The 16,047-nt window shown below is 40.9% G+C and overlaps 1 protein-coding gene across 1 annotated transcript in view; it reads left to right on the top strand.

Moving 5' to 3' along the window:
- Window positions 1–16,047, top strand: part of LOC137600858 (protein phosphatase 1 regulatory subunit 29-like) — a 221,157-nt gene that overhangs the window by 162,188 nt on the left and 42,922 nt on the right. The window contains exon 3 of the mRNA XM_068322721.1: window positions 4,639–4,687. The gene's annotated coding sequence lies outside the window, so the exon portion shown is untranslated. The remainder of the gene's footprint in view (window positions 1–4,638; window positions 4,688–16,047) is intronic.

The following is a 16,047-nucleotide window of genomic DNA, read 5'->3' as shown; positions in this document are numbered from 1 at the left end:
CGGCGTAAAACTTTTGCCAAATCAAAGATGCGAATCAAACCTATGACTTCCTGTTTGCAGATGACATTGTGATCTGTAGTGAGAGCAGGGAACAGGTGGAGGAGAAGCTAGAGAAGTGGAGGTTTGTCCTGGAAAGGAGAGGAATGAAGGTTAGCCGCAGTAAGACAGAGCACATGTGTGTGAATGAGAGGGACCCAAGTGGAAGAGTGAGGTTAGAGGGAGAAGAGATCAAGAAGGTGGAGGATTTTAAGTACTTAGGGTCAACAGTCCAGAGCAATGGAGAGTGTGGAAAAGAGGTGAAGAAGCGTGTCCAGGCAGGATGGAACGGGTGGAGGAAAGTGTCAGGTGTGATGTGTGATAGAAGAGTTTCAGCTAAAATGAAAGGAAAGGTGTACAAAACTGTGGTGAGACCAGCGATGTTGTTTGGCCTAGAGACAGTGTCACTGAGGAAAAGACAGGAGACAGAGATGGAGGTAGCAGAGATGAAGATGCTGAGGTTCTCTCTGGGAGTGACCAGGAAGGATAGGATCAGGAATGAGTATATCAGAGGGACAGCACATGTTAGAGGTTTTGGAGATAAAGTCAGAGAGGCCAGACTGAGATGGTTTGGACATGTCCAGAGGAGAGATAGTGAATATATTGGTAAAAGGATGCCTGAGTTTTGAACTGCCAGGCAGGAGGCCTAGAGGAAGACCAAAGAGGAGGTTTATGGATGTAATGAGGGAAGACATGAAGGTGGTGTGAGAGAAGAGGATTCAAAGGACAGGGCTAGATGGAGGAAATTGATTCGCTGTGGCGACCCCTGAAGGGAAAAGCCGAAAGGAAAAGAAGAAGTGACAAAATATTTATTTTATTATTTACATATAATTTAAACATTTATGAACACTACCCATATTAATATTCAACCACCTTATATCTGTATTACCTTTTTGTTGCATATTTTAGAGCCATTGCAAGGGTTTTGAAAAGAAAAAAATTCCACTTCACAATGCAAAAGTAAACTTGCAGGAAGAACTGTATCAGAACGCAGAGCACACACAGATGCTGTCAGATGACAACAGCTCATGGGAGACATGTGCTCCTCGCCTCTCGCTCTCTCCCTTGTAAATCTTTTAAAAATTCGCAATGTGGTGAAGTCGCACATCTTGAAGCGAGGGAATACTGTAGTGAACCCCTGCCCATTTTTGATTAAGAAAGACTCAGCCTGCTCAGCTTCTAACCTGTTACCAGTTAACCCCATTAATTCTGAGATATTCTGTCTGGTGGGTTCTTTTGCATTTACCAGATTTTCCCATCTTTTAATGATGATCTTGCTGGTATAAAATTAAATGATTTAAGGCTCTTCTTTACATACAGGTAACGTTAAAATGCTCCATGCATTAAACATGGTTGGATCTGCTATATCCAATGGACATCTTTTGGGAGCATGAATATGAATATGCTACTTCTCGTGAATAAATATAAAAATTATAATTACAAAAGAGTTTGCATGCTCTCCCCGTGTCTGCGTGGGTTCTCTCCGGGTTCTCCGGCTTCCTCCCACCTCCAAAAGCATGCGCTTCAGGTTGATTGGCCGGTCCCACATTGACCATAGGAGTGAGTGTGTGAGTGGTTGTTTGTTTCTATGTGGCTCCGCTGGCGTCGTGCCCGGAGTGTCCCCCGCCTCACGCCCTGAGACTGCCAGGATAGGCACTGGCTACCCCGCGACCTGCGTTAGCGGATTAAGCGGGTTGGAAGATGTATGTATGTATAATTACAAAATAAAGACCTTTTCTTATACACAAAGCATCTGTGAAATTAAAAAAACAAAAAACATAATAAACCTTAATAAAAACATCAAGCTTGGAATATATGCAATGTTTCTCCTCCCCTGAAATACTAATTCATAAAGCTGTTTTTGATAACTTGCTCTCAGTGGTACCATGAGGTACAATGGCAAATAGTGATACCTTAACTGGTATATCTCTGAATAGCTCATACTGGATGAGATGGAAGAAAAAAAAGTTTTTAAATGTGCTGTAAATGTCAGATTTTCGTGTTTCACTCATGCTTTGAATGCATTGGAAGAGCTCTGATCAGCTCTTTTGCAACCTATAGATGGTCTAATATATCTCCACTCCTCTTCTTGTCTTTCGGCTTTTCCAGTCAGGGGTCGCCATAGCGAATCAGTTGCCTCACAGAAGTGATTTAAACAGTCGGTAGGAGTGTGGGAAATGGTAAAACAGATAGAAGGTGGTTTAATATCAGTATGGGGAGGGTTCATAAAAATTCTATTAATTTGTTTAAATTACCGTAAATAATATGCCACAGGGGGCGGCACGGTGGCGCAGTGGTTAGCGCTGCTGCCTCACAACACGGCGGACCCGGGTTCGAGTCCCGCTCTGTGCGGAGTTCGCATGCTCTACCCGTGCCTGCGTGGGTTCCCTCCGGGCTCTCCGGCTTCCTCCCACCTCCAAAAGCATGCGCTTCAGGTTAATTGGCCGGTCCCAAATTGACCATAGGAGTGAGTGCGTGTTGTTTGTATGTGGCTCCACGGTACACTGGCGTCGTGCCCGGAGTGTCCCCCGCCTCACGCCCTGAGACTGCCAGGATAGGCACTGGCTACCCCGCGACCTGCGTTAGCGGATTTAGCGGGTTGGGAAATGAATGAATGAATGAATGAATATGCCACAGCGGATCAGTTGCCTCCATCTAACCCCTGTCTTCTGCATCCTCTTCTCTCACACCAACTACCTTCATGTCCTCTTTCACTACATCTATAAACCTCCCCTTTGGTCTTCCTCTAGGTCACCTGCCTGGCAGTTAAAAACTCAGCATCCTTTTACCAATATATTCACTATCTCTCCTCTGGACATGTCCAAACCATCTCAGTCTGGCCTCTCTGACTTTATCTCCAAAACCTCTAACATGTGCTGTCCCTCTGATGTACTCACTCCTGATCCTATCCTTCCTGGTCACTCCCAGAGAGAACCTCAGCATCTTCATCTCTGCTACCTCCAGCTCTGTCTCCTGTCTTTTTATCAGTGACACTGTCTGTCATTGCTGGTCTCACCACAGTTTTGTACACCTTTCCTTTCATTTTAGCTGAAACTCTTCTATCACACATGACACCTGACACTTTTCTCCACCCATTCCATCCTGCCTGTACACGCTTCTTCGCCTCTTTTCCACACTCTCCATTGCTCCGGACTTTTGACCCTAAGTACTTGAAATCCTCCACCTTCTTTATCTTTTCTCCCTGCAACCTCACTCTACCACTTGAGTCCCTCTCAGTCATAAACATGTACTCTGTCTTACTGCAGCTAACCGTAATTCCTCTCCTTTCCAGGACAAATCTCCACCTCTCTAGCTTCTCCTCCACCTGTTACCTGCTCTCACTGCAGATAACAATGTCATCTGCAAACATCATAGTCCATGGAGATTCCTGTCTAACTTCATCTGTCTAGAAGGTGTTAGGGTTAGAAGGTGTTAGGGTAAGAAGGGGTGAGAAGGTGTTAGGGTTAGAAGGGGCTAGAAGGGGTTAGGGTTAGAAGGGGTTTAGTACTTAGGGTCAACAGTGCAGAGCAATAGAGAGTGTGGAAAAGAGGTGAAGAAGCGTGTGCAGGCAGGATGGTACAGGTGGAGGAAAGTGTCAGGTATGATGTGTGATAAGCTATGGGAGTTGATAAGCCACATTTTGAATTTTTTTGTGAAGGTCTTGTAAGTAGTTTAACCTCCTCATGTAATGAGTTCCACTCACTAGCACTCCTGACTGACCAGGCCGACTTACTGAAAGTGCTCCTGCACAGATAAATGAAACAGTCACGTCTGACAGAGCCTCAAGTGACCCGCTCAGAGCTGTTTCTTTGGCTGATGAACTCTACCAGAAGATCTGGAGCCAAATCATGCAGTACTTTATAAATCTGATTCAAATCTGTAAATGTGTGAAGACTGTCCCAGTCTAAAAGGCTGTTTTGTTTTGTTTTGTTTTAAATTGCACAGTGATGATAGTGCCTAGGTTTTTTATCCATAACTTGAATTGCTTGTTTGTACAAAGCTTTCAATTGTTTTTTTGCACTCTGACCACCCTCGGACCAACTGGTTAGGAAATAGTAGAAGTGGATGAAAATCACTGAATACATGTACGTTTTTGCGGCTTCAGGGAACAATTCATTTCAAATTCTGCAGCAATTTGGGAGATTTAATTTGATTTTTTTGACGATTTGGATTTTTTGCCCATTAACATGTATGTCAGGGTCAGGTGATGCTCTATTTGTTTTGGTGAAATACAGTACATGCCTACAGTTTTAGAAACATTTAGCTGTAGACAACACTCCTTCAACCAAGCTGTGACACAGGACATTGTTGTTATGAGTTTAACAACAACAGTGTATTAAGAGCGACCAAAAAAAATGGGTTCATAAAAAGCATTCAGCGTTAGGACAAACAGGAGGCAAATCATTGATATAAAGATTAAATAAAAGGAGGCCTAATGTTGATCCCTGAAGGACTCCGGAGGTAAGCCGAAGAGAACCAGATCTGCAGCTGTTAACTGGTACAGATTGTGTTCGATTGTCAGCTTTACACCACTCATGTGGCCATCCTGTCTCATTACAATCACCTCATTAATTATTGATAATTTCCTTTTTAAATCACCAGGTTTCACAAGACAGAAAGAAGCAGAGAGAGGAGGAAAAAAGTAATGTTGGTAAGTACAAAGATGCCAAGCGGCATGTTTTGCTCACTTTTAATGACTCTGTTACATCAAACTTTGAAGTTGTCAGAAAGCAGCAAATACTTTTCATCCAGTTCATCCTCAGCCTCTCCTCTTCTCATGTCATCTTTTTCATCTCTTTTCAGTATAAATAGTGGTATACAGAGTATGTTTGTATTGATTCATATGGTTGTGACAATCAATTCGTAGGTTAAAGATTAAATAGGCTAACCTTTGTATTAAAAGCTTCCACTTATTTCTGGTTATGAGCTCCATTGTTTTATGTTCTGACAATTTCCATTTGTAAATGTTCCTAGAATGTTTTGTTTTTGTTAAAAAGGAAAAACTGATATAATAAAAAATGAGAAAATAACTTAAAAATAAGTATTGAAAAATGAGAAAATAAATAAAATTTAAACCAGAATTCTAAAACTCAATATGTCTTCATATTTTAGTTTTCAGTTTTTGTTGTTATGACAAAGCTGTGTTTAAGGTCTCCTTAGAATTTAGCAGGACTGTTGTAGGTTACAGTATGTATGATTTTAATCCCCAAACACAGATAGGAATTCACAAAAATATTGACCAACTTATACTGTATATCTTGTGTATTTCATTAGCACCAGTGTTGGGTGACTTGAGAAAAAACTGAACATGCAGTATTATTTTTTTACAGAGAACTCTTACTGAGAACTCTTAAAAAAATTAACTTTTTCAAAAGATACTTGTTTTGTCACTGCCATTTCAAAAAATTTCAAATTTCAAAAAATTAGTCATATCAGATGGATAGACAGAGTACATGTGTGTGAATAAGAGGGACCTAAGTGGACGAGTGAGGTTACAGGGAGAAGAACTCAAGGTGGAGGATTTTAAGTACTTAAGGCAGTTGTTCTTAACCTTGTTGGAAGTACTGAACCCTACTGAATTCAATTGCTAACCCACCGAACCCTTCTTTAGTAGAATTTTTTTTTTTTTCAAATTTAAGACATAAGTATATGTTTTACTGGTGTATTTAAAGGAAATTGTGCATTGATGTCACCTTTTTCAAAGAACAATATCAAGACATGCATGAACTCTGATGAAATTACCTACCTCCAAATCAGTGTGACTTCTGCTGTTGTTATTGAGAGACCAGTTCAGATATGCATGGCTTCACCTTGACAAGTGTTATTCTAATGTCATTTTCACAGCAAAGTCTGTTTCTTTTGTTTTCCACGCGGCTTAAGTGTTCCTTTATTTTTGCCAGTGCGAGACTAGAGTTGCTCAACTTGACATTGCAAATTATGCAGAATGCTGACTCCCATCACGTTCCGTTATACAGTACATGTAAATTCATGTTGCACATATTCGTCCGACCACTTTCTTTTTTTGCTCAACATAGTTACTATTAATTAAAATATTAAGAAAGCAATCAGATTACATACCATCATGACAGGCATAAATCGACTACTAAGTGCGCAAAGTGCCATGTAGCACAGGTAGGCTAATCAATGTAGCATGATCACCTGCAGCCAGTGATGGCTAAGTAAGGCGTCATTCATTCATTCATTCATTCATCTTCCAACCAGCTTAATCCGCTAACGCAGGTCGCGGGGTAGCCAGTGCATATCCTGGCAGTCTCAGGGCGTGAGGCGGGGGACACTCCGGGCACAACGCCAGTGTACCACGGGAAGGTGTGTCATCACGAATTGACACGATGTGTCGAACATACACAGTGATTTGTGTATGTTTGGCAAAAACACCCGACACATCATTTCGGTTGTTTTTTCTTGACCTCTGTCTCCGCCGAACTCCTGAGACCGACTCACCGAACCCTAGGGTTCCATTGAACCCAGGTTAAGAACCGCTGATTTAGGTATAGTATGAGGAAGTATGGAGTGACAGAGAAGTATGTCAGAGCGGTGCAGTGACAGAGGAGTTCAGGTGGAGATGGGACTGCACCAGGGATCAGCTCTGAGCACCTTCCTGTTTGCTATGGTGATGGACAAGCTGACAGATGAGGTTAGACATGAATTTCCATGGACTATAATGTTTGCAGATGACATTGGGATCTGTACTGAGAGCAGGGAACAGGTGGAGGACAAGCTAGAGAGGTGGAGGTTTGTCCTGGAAACGAGAGGGAATGAAGGTTAGCCGCAGTAAGACAGAGTACATGTGTGTGAATGAGAGGGACCCAAGTGGAAGAGTGAGGTTACAGGGAGAAGAGAAGGTCAACAGTCCAGGGGAAGAAGGTGAAGAAGCGTGTACAGGCAGGATGAAATGGGTGGAGAAAAGTGTCAGGTGTCATGTGTGATAGAAGAGTTTCAGCTAAAATGAAAGGAAAGGTGTACAAATCTGTGGTGAGACCAGCGATGTTGTTTAGTCTAGAGACAGTGTCACTGAGGAAAAGACAGGAGACAGAGCTGGAGGTAGCAGAGATGAAGATGTTGAGGTTCTCTTTGGGTGTGACCAGGAAGGATAGGATCAGTAATGAGTACATCAGAGGGACAGCACAGAGGTTTTGGAGATAAAGTCAGAGAGGCCAGACTGAGATGGTTTGGACATGTCCAGAGGAGAGATAGTGAATATATTGGTAGAAGGATGTTGAGTTTTGAACTGCCAGGCAGGAGGCCTAGATGAAGACCAAAGAGGAGGTTTATGGATGTAATGAGGGAGGACATGAAGGTATTTGGTGTGAGAGAAGAGGATGCAGAAGACAGGGTTAGATGGATGCAACTGATCCGCTGTGGCAACCCCTGAAGGGAAAAACTGAAACGAAAAGAAGAAGAACAACAAGATGTTAAACTGTTGTTAAATGAATCAGTCGTGATATATCTTGCAAAAGCATCTTTTGTGATATCAAACTGAAGATGCATGGTGCAGAACCCTACATGCAGTGTAGTGACTGTGGCATCTATGTGAGGCACGTTTGCTTGAGCTCAATACGTTCCACATTTTAACTGTGGAAATGCTATTGTTTTAACCAGGTACAATGGTCACCATGTTAACCATCTTAGCATGGGAGTACAGAAAAATGCTTGCACAGTTTAAATACTTCGAAGGCACCAGCACTTGATTGAAAAGTATTATATAAAGAGTTATAATGTCACAAATATAATAGAACATAGAATGCAACAAATTAACAATTTGTATTAAACAAAAACCCAGACACATGAAAAAAATGGAATAGTGCATAATGACCACTTGACTTATTTATATCAGTTTTAATATGTAGCACTTTGATGTTGGTCTATTTACACGTTGATTTATGTAACTTTCTTTCCTTGAATTGATAACATTCTAGGCTGACTGAGGTCTACTGTTGTGTCTTTTGAGACAAGTTTTTCATTCCCTGTAGGAGGATGAACAACATTGATCAGTAGCTGTCAACAGTTGCACTAATTAGAGTGAGCATCCACACCGTCAAGGAGAGAGAGACAGGGAAAAAAGGCTTCGAATTGTTTGCCGACTGCTTTAGCCAGTCACTGAATAAGAAGAAATGAAGATAAAAAAAATTTCAGCTGGGGCAATCAGATATAAATAAATGACATAAATAGTAGGGGTTATCTAAGAATAAATTGGCGGAATAGATAAAAACAAATCAAGACACTAAATTAAAACTACAATGATTGAATGTTTTCTTTGTTTGACCCACATAACTTCTCTGCAATTACACATCCAAACTCAAACTGAAATTTAAAAAAAAATGTATTTCTGTGAAATTAAAACAATTGTGTCCTGCTTCAAAATAGATTGTTAAATTTTATTGGTTAATAAAAATTATTAACTACAGATAGTGGTGTACTCACTCATTCCTAATAAGTAGTACACGTGCGCAGCTTCATTTCCTGGTCCTGGCCACATTCTGTGTCCAAGACAGCGACTTACTATAATGGCAAGTAAAACTTACAAGTAAACATCGAGTAATATTTTGTATGACTGTATCTTCACATAGTGAATGCAAGTTTTCAATTGTTGAGGATGTAAAACCACATTTGTTGTGGTGTGTGTGGTGGAGGGATACCTCCCTACAGGGGGGGTCCAGGGGACCTCCCCCTGGAACTTTTTTAGAAAATGGGGTTGTTTTCCTGCATTCTGGTGCATTCTAAGGGCAAAATCTTCTGTTCAGTTTACCTACAAAAATACACTAAAATCAATAGTTCAAGCTTAACTATATTTCTATCCTACTTTATGCAGTAATAAATGTGAGATTCAACAATTGAAAACTTGCATTCACTATGTGAAGATACAGTCATACAAAATATTACTCAATGTTTACTTAGACTAGAAAACATTTTAACTTTGACTTAGACACCTTGATTTTTAATAAATTTGATTCTTAGTATTACTCAATGTTTACTTGTAAGTTTTACTTGCTCATTATAGCAAGTGAGGTGAATACACATTTACATGCATCGCTGGTTATTCCTGCCAGTCATAGGGATCAAAAGTCTAAGACTACAAAAAAGTATTGATAATATCGTTCATTTACCTTCTGATCAGTCTGTCACCACTCCTACCCCCTCTCAGCATTCACTATTTGTTGTTCAATCAGAGTTTTAATTCAAAATCTACTATAAACACTCATTTTCTTTCGATCGATCGTCCTCGCCTTGTCCGTACACCTATGTGCGGGTTTAGCTTGTAAAAATAGAATCCTTGTTTTTTCAATGGAAGAGAGGAGGTCATGACTCGAGTGCATATCGGGAGCGTTCGGGTCACTTCGGCTATTTCCATTGGCATGCGCGCCGTCGAAGAAGAAAACGAAGAAGACGAAGAAGAAAAAGATTTTTTTTTTTTTTTTTGCAAAAACACTTTAATCACATTCAAACATTTTACAATTTTACATTAGATGAAAGCACTAAAGTGTTTCAGAAGAAGAAGACATTTTTTTTGAAAAAAAAATTCAATCACATTCAGAACATTTAAAAGAGAGGAAGAAGAAGACGACGAAAATGCGTGCCGCCTAGCGAGAGAAAGACTTTGTTTTCTTATGTTATCGCACAAGGATTTTCGCAAGTTCGCAAGTAAGTTTTAGCCTTTTTTTTCCTAAAAATAAGAACGCCGCTGTGGCTACACAGGTTAAAAACCTTGTATCCACTCTGGAATTTACTTCGCCTATGGCGAAGTAGTGAATGGCTACCACAAGGCCAGCATCCATGTCCTGATCCATCCTCACATCTACAGCAGCGCTGTGTGTAGCGCTTTGTACTGTCATTAATTACATCCCGCGACGCAGTGATGTTTGTGTTTGTGTGTTCCTCCATCCATCCGCCCGTTCGTCCACCAAATATCTTCACAACCGTTGCAGGTAGAAAGATTCAACAAAAACCACATTACTAGGGCAGCAAAGGGGATGAAAATGAGATGATGATCTTGACCCTGAGAAAAGTAGGTCAAGGTCAAATTTTAACTTTTGTCGTCATGCAGGATTTTTGGAAGGCAGTCATGTGATACTGTACGCGCATTCTATTGGCTGACGGCATCCAGAAGTGCGCTACGTTCTGTGAGTCTCGGACTTCCGTGAGTCACAAAAGTCTTTTAAACAGTCTATAAGAGTGTGGGAAAAGGTAATACAGATAGAAGGTGGTTTAATATCAGTATGGGGAGGGTTCATAAATGTTTAAATTACCATAATAATAAAATAAAATAAATAGTTTGTCGCTCTATCGCGGAATTTGTGGTTCATGGAAGGCATTAACCACATAGAATGACGGCGCACTGTATACCTTTTTAGGTACACATCTCTGAAACCTGATGAGATATAATCACAAGACCAAAAGCAAAATTTTCAGGAAGGCGGAGTCACAAAAATGTGTAAGTCAAGGTAAAATGTTCAAGGGTGTTGGGGGATGTTGCAGTCTCTGACTAACTTGTTATTATTTGCAAATGGTAGTTTTTCTATACAACTTCCTCTGGGTTAACAAAACTAACCCTGAAAAGCGTTTGTGAAACTAAAATCCCTGCTTTTCCAAGTTCAGGGTATGTCAACCCAGAACCACAGGTTTATCTCAAGTTTGTTAATTCATTTTGTCTTTATTCACAAATATTTTAATAACTTAGGACCCAAACATTCACATGTACTTATTTAGGGCACACATAAGCACATGAATACCATCTCCCCACCTATATATTTGAATAAGCTCACTGGAAAACCTCACTCTGTCACATTTTAATGCCACCCACTACCTGTCAATCAAGCGCCCAACCAATCAAGGCGCCCAACCAATCACGGTGCATCTGCCAGAAGGAATCACGTAAACAATATGGCGTAAGGCAGCGGGCCTTTTTGTTGCGGTTACTTAATATGACAATGCTTATATCCTGGATATCTGCATTGTCCACACGACAGTGCAGATATCCGAACAAAAACAGTGGCCAAAGTGAAGTTTTTTGAAAACGCCGGGTCTGCGTTGTCGTGTGGACGCTGTAACCGAAACTTTTTCTATCCGGGGTGTGTCTCGCTGCAACGAAAACCGCTGTGACGTCAGTGTGTGTGAACCGTGTCTGCATATACAAACAGAATGAACGGAGTTAAAACCGACTATTTTCTGAAGTATAACAGCTCCACGTCAAAGACGTTAAACATGCTTGACAGTTGGATATTTGTTCGTCTGTTTTTTTATGAGTCATAAAATGTATATATTTCTTTATTCATTCATTCATCATTCATTCATTCATTTACTCACGTTCCTCGCCGACGCCAGTTCTTGGTCAGACCGGGATGTGCTGCCTGCTGGTGGGAGAACTCTGTGATGGAGGTCGTCCTCCAGGAGGAACGGGTGTTTTGTAAAGCAGGGGAAATATTGCCAATATTGCCCCTAAGACCTGCCACAGTGAACAAAAATGTTGTTTTTTAAAAAAAAAACAATGATATGACCCAAGCATAATCACTGACTATACCTCAACATTATGTGGTGGAATGTTTTAAATATCCCAGTTTCCAGGACTTCCAATAACCGCCCACTCAGGTCTGCAAACAGTGTAGGCTCTGTATGAATATATCTATATGTGTGTGTGTGTGTGTGTGTGTGTGTGTGTGTGTGTGTGTGTGTGTGTGTGTGTGTGTGTGTGTGTGTGTGTGTGTGTGTGTGTGTGTGTGTCAAATCATTCAGCGCTCGTGAAGGTGGCACCAGGCTGTCCCGATGTCATGAAGGCTCTGTATGGATATAATCTACTGTTTGAACATATTTGGAAATGCTTGCATGACTGTCGGTATCCTTGAATAATTTTGACATTTTTGTTATGTCTGGAGGTCATGTTGTACCAACTGAAACCGGTAGAGAACTGGTTGAGAGCAGATGTGTCGAGGTTAAACAACAGATTCATACCGCCCCCAGAGATGCCTTTTAGAGTATAAATGATGTGTGATCCTGTCATATCTTTGCGCTTGTGAACCGCTGCAGCTTTTGTCTGTAAGTCCCCTGCACCCAGAATATTCTGTAATAAAGCTCTGAAGGACTGTTCATTGTCTCCAGAGATCTCATTCTAATTAGGTAAGTATTTGTTGAACTTGTCTGTCTATATCATCGATGATATTATTGGACTTCTACTCAACCTATGCATGATTTGAATTGACTTAAGAAAAACAGAACCCCACTACAGTTACAAAGGCACAATCATTCTCCATACCCCAACCCCAACCACCCTCCCCTAACTGTACATGTTTACTGTATTTTCATTTTCGTCTTGTCCAAATGATCACACACACACACACACACACACACACACACACACACACACACACACACACACACACACACACACACACACACACACACACACACACACACACACACCGCGGCAAGTTGTTGACAGCTCTGAAGTGGATCACACTCATTAGGTGGGGTTGTAGATTGGTTTCTATTTATAGCTAGCAGCAGGCTCAGCAGAAGCAGCAGCACAGAGATGTTTGAAGTAGCACAGGAGACTCCAGAGAGCCCCGCTAACGAGATTCATCCAGAACTGATCACTCTCCGAGTTGCTTGACTCTGGTAGTTACCATGGTGTGAGCTAATATTCACCAGGTCATTTATTTATAGCAGACTTGTATTTGACATGTTAGGCTGGATGATACAGGATAAGTAGTTTTCAAAACTGCACACGATGCCTTGTGCCCAGTATATTACACATATTTCAATATATTATTTTACTAAGAGACAAATGTAGCCACAAGAGGGCACAAGCCAGTGTCTTATTGTGCCAGAGTGTTGTGTCAGGAAGGGCATCTGACGGAAAGTTTTGCCAAATTAACATGCGAATTGAATATATGACTTCCATACCAGATCGGTCGGGTTAACATCAACCGCCATCGGTGCTGTTCACCTACCCTGTGCTGGTGAAAATTGGACAACTGTTGGTCGAAGAAGGAGAGGAGGAAAGTGCGTTCGCTCGAAGAAAGAGAAGAGGAACAACAAGAGTAGAGGACTAAGAGTAGGGACGTTGAATGTTGGAACTATGACAGGAAAAGGTAGAGAATTGGTTGACATGATGCATAGGAAGAAGGTAGACATACTGTGTGTTCCAAGAGACCAGGTAGAAAGGTAGCAAGTCTAGAAGTTTAGGAGCAGGGTTCAAGTTGTTCTATCATGGTGTAGATAGGAAGAGAAATGAAGTAGGAGTTACCTTGAAGGAGGAGTTTGTTAGGAATGTCCTGCTCCGAGCTCCTCTCTGGTGACTGGGCTGCTCACCATATCCCTGAGGGTGCGCCCAGCCACTCTAAGGAGGAAACTTATTTCAGCCACTTGTATGTAGGATCTCGTCCTTTCAAGTCAAGACCCAAAGCTCATTACCATAGGTAAGAGTAGGAATGTAGATTGACCGGTAAATCAAGAGCTCCATCTTACGACTCAGCTCCTTCTTTACCAAAGGCAGACATACGCAACGACTGCATCACTGCAGAAACTGCACCGACTGGTTCTGTAGACCTCACGTTCCATCCTTCCCTCACTTGTGAACAAGACCACAAGATACTTAAAGTCCTCCTCTTGAGGCAAAGACTCTCCACCAACCTGAAGAGGGCACACCACCCTTTAGAGGTGCTGATCCTCATCCGACTTGCGTCACACTCAGCTGCATACCGTCCCATACACACTGAAGGTCCAGGTTTGAGGAGGCCAACAGGATAACATCGTCTACAAAAAGCAGAGACGAAATCCTTTGGTTTGATGATCTGAAACACAGAACACAGAAATCAGGAAGGGGGCAAATACTTTTTCACGGCACTGTACATTTATGGTACTGTGCTACTGCCAGAAAACAAAACTAAGGCCACCTTTAATTTGAAGCACACCAATGTGAGTGGACACAACCAGTAAAATGTAACCATTGAATAATAAACCCTGCTAGCATGGTCTATGGTTTTCATCTTGGAGACAATATTCTTCCAGATATTCTTTATTGCCGTAGGTACTCTACTCCGTCACAACTATCCTTTTGACCTGCTTGTCGAATAAATCATGTACAGTGTTCAACCCTTATATCTGATAGAAATCTACAGACCTGATAAAAGTGTGATATTTAAAAGGTTTTATCGAGTTCTATCTCTCCTTCAATCACACTTCTCTCTAGGATTTCATAATCCCCGGTCTCCCTACAGAGCTGATAGGAAAGGGAGGGGTGGGTGGTGATGGGGCGGTTTAGAGGATAAGGTTATACAGCATATTTTTCTACTGCAATTATTTAATAGGAAGTGAAGCCATTCTCTCTCAATCTTTGCACTGATGAAGTGAGGAAGGAAATTGTGTAGAGACATGTTGTTAATTATCATCAACAGTTACTTTGCACTGACTGTAGGGAGCAATAAACAAAAATGATCACCTCTTCTTCTATGTGTTTGTCTGCTTTGTTTAATCAGATGGGACGATCAAACACTTTTAATTTCTTGCGTAGTCAAAGCTCAAATATTTTACTACAGTGGAAGTTTGTGCATGACATGATCAGGAGACAGTAACAAAATGCCTGCAAGTGTTTAGACAGCACTGCTCATAGGCGAAAATGTCCTCTTGTACATATTGACATGGCACTTCAGGTTTTTTAAATGTCCCCAGAGAATGCACAACAAATACGGTGAGATTCTGTCTGGAGGCTTTTGTTGACATTTGGGGATCCCTGCAAGTTCAGTAGGCCTGCTCACATACAGGTACAGTATATAGATAAAAAAAAACGTTTCTTTTTTTTATCTATGTTTGCATTTATAATGAAAAGGAAAAAAAAATCTCACTTTCCCTATGCTGTGTGTACAAATTGTGGTGTTTATAGCATAAAAAACCCAAAGTGAATGTGACTTCACTGTTCTTCCCTAACTTGGTCAAACTCTTCTCTGACCTTTCATTGTTACAGCACTATTTCTACATGAATACTCCATTGTTGTAAATTCCCAATTGATTTGTTCTTAGTGGCACTCATGATTTCTTAACTTAATTTAGGATTTTTTTTTATTTTTCAAGGCAAACATATCAGGTCGAATACATTTATGTACTGTATATATATTCAATTACAAAAATATGTTGAATTAGAGTGAAAGTTTTGTTGTTGTGGTTATTTAAACTACTGTTAAAACTGTTGGTTAATTGGTTGGTTGGTTGGTTGGTTGGTTGGCTGGCCAGCTGGCTGACTGGCTGGCTTGCTGGCTGGCAGGTTGGGTTTGTTTGTTTATTTGTTTGTCTGTTTTTGACATATGTCACAGCCTGGATCTGTAGCCTTGGTAAATGTCAGAGATGCAAATATGAGACAAATAGGGGGAATAATCTATTCAATTACTCTATATGTGAGAATAAAATAAAATAATCGAAGAAAAGGAAAACGAGAGCTACATTAAAAAATAATTTAAAAAGTCAGAGACATCCATTTTTGGAGAAGGGAGATGGAAAAAATACTGTAGATGATATGAAAGTACTGTACTATAAAAATTAAGGGAAAGTTGATTCCACATTTACACAGGAAGTCAAGAACAAATGACAACATCTTTATATGTCAACAAGTAATGGCCAGAGAGAAAGCCAAATGTGTCCTCCTGTGAGCAATGAGCAGGAAAGCTGTGTCGGGTGTTTTGTCATCACTGGCTGCAGGTGATCACGCTACATCGATTAGCCTACCTGTGCTGCAGGGGATTTTGTGCACTCAGTAGTCGATTTATGCCTGTCATGATGGTACATCATCTGATTGTTTTCTTAATATATTAATTATGTTGAGCAAAAAAGAAAGTGATTGGACAAATAGGTGCAACGTGAATTTACATGTACTGTATAACGGAACGTGATGGGAGTCATGATTTGCAATGTCATGTTGAGCAGCTCTAGTCTGCACTGGCAAAAATAAAGGAACACTTCCTTAAGCTGCATGGAAAACAAAAGAAACAGACTTTGCTGTGAAAATGA

The sequence above is a fragment of the Antennarius striatus genome, chromosome 8, assembly GCF_040054535.1.
Source record: "Antennarius striatus isolate MH-2024 chromosome 8, ASM4005453v1, whole genome shotgun sequence".
Taxonomy (NCBI): domain Eukaryota; kingdom Metazoa; phylum Chordata; class Actinopteri; order Lophiiformes; family Antennariidae; genus Antennarius; species Antennarius striatus.
Note: the sequence above shows the minus strand (reverse complement) of the source record. Positions and strands in the feature narration are given on the sequence as shown.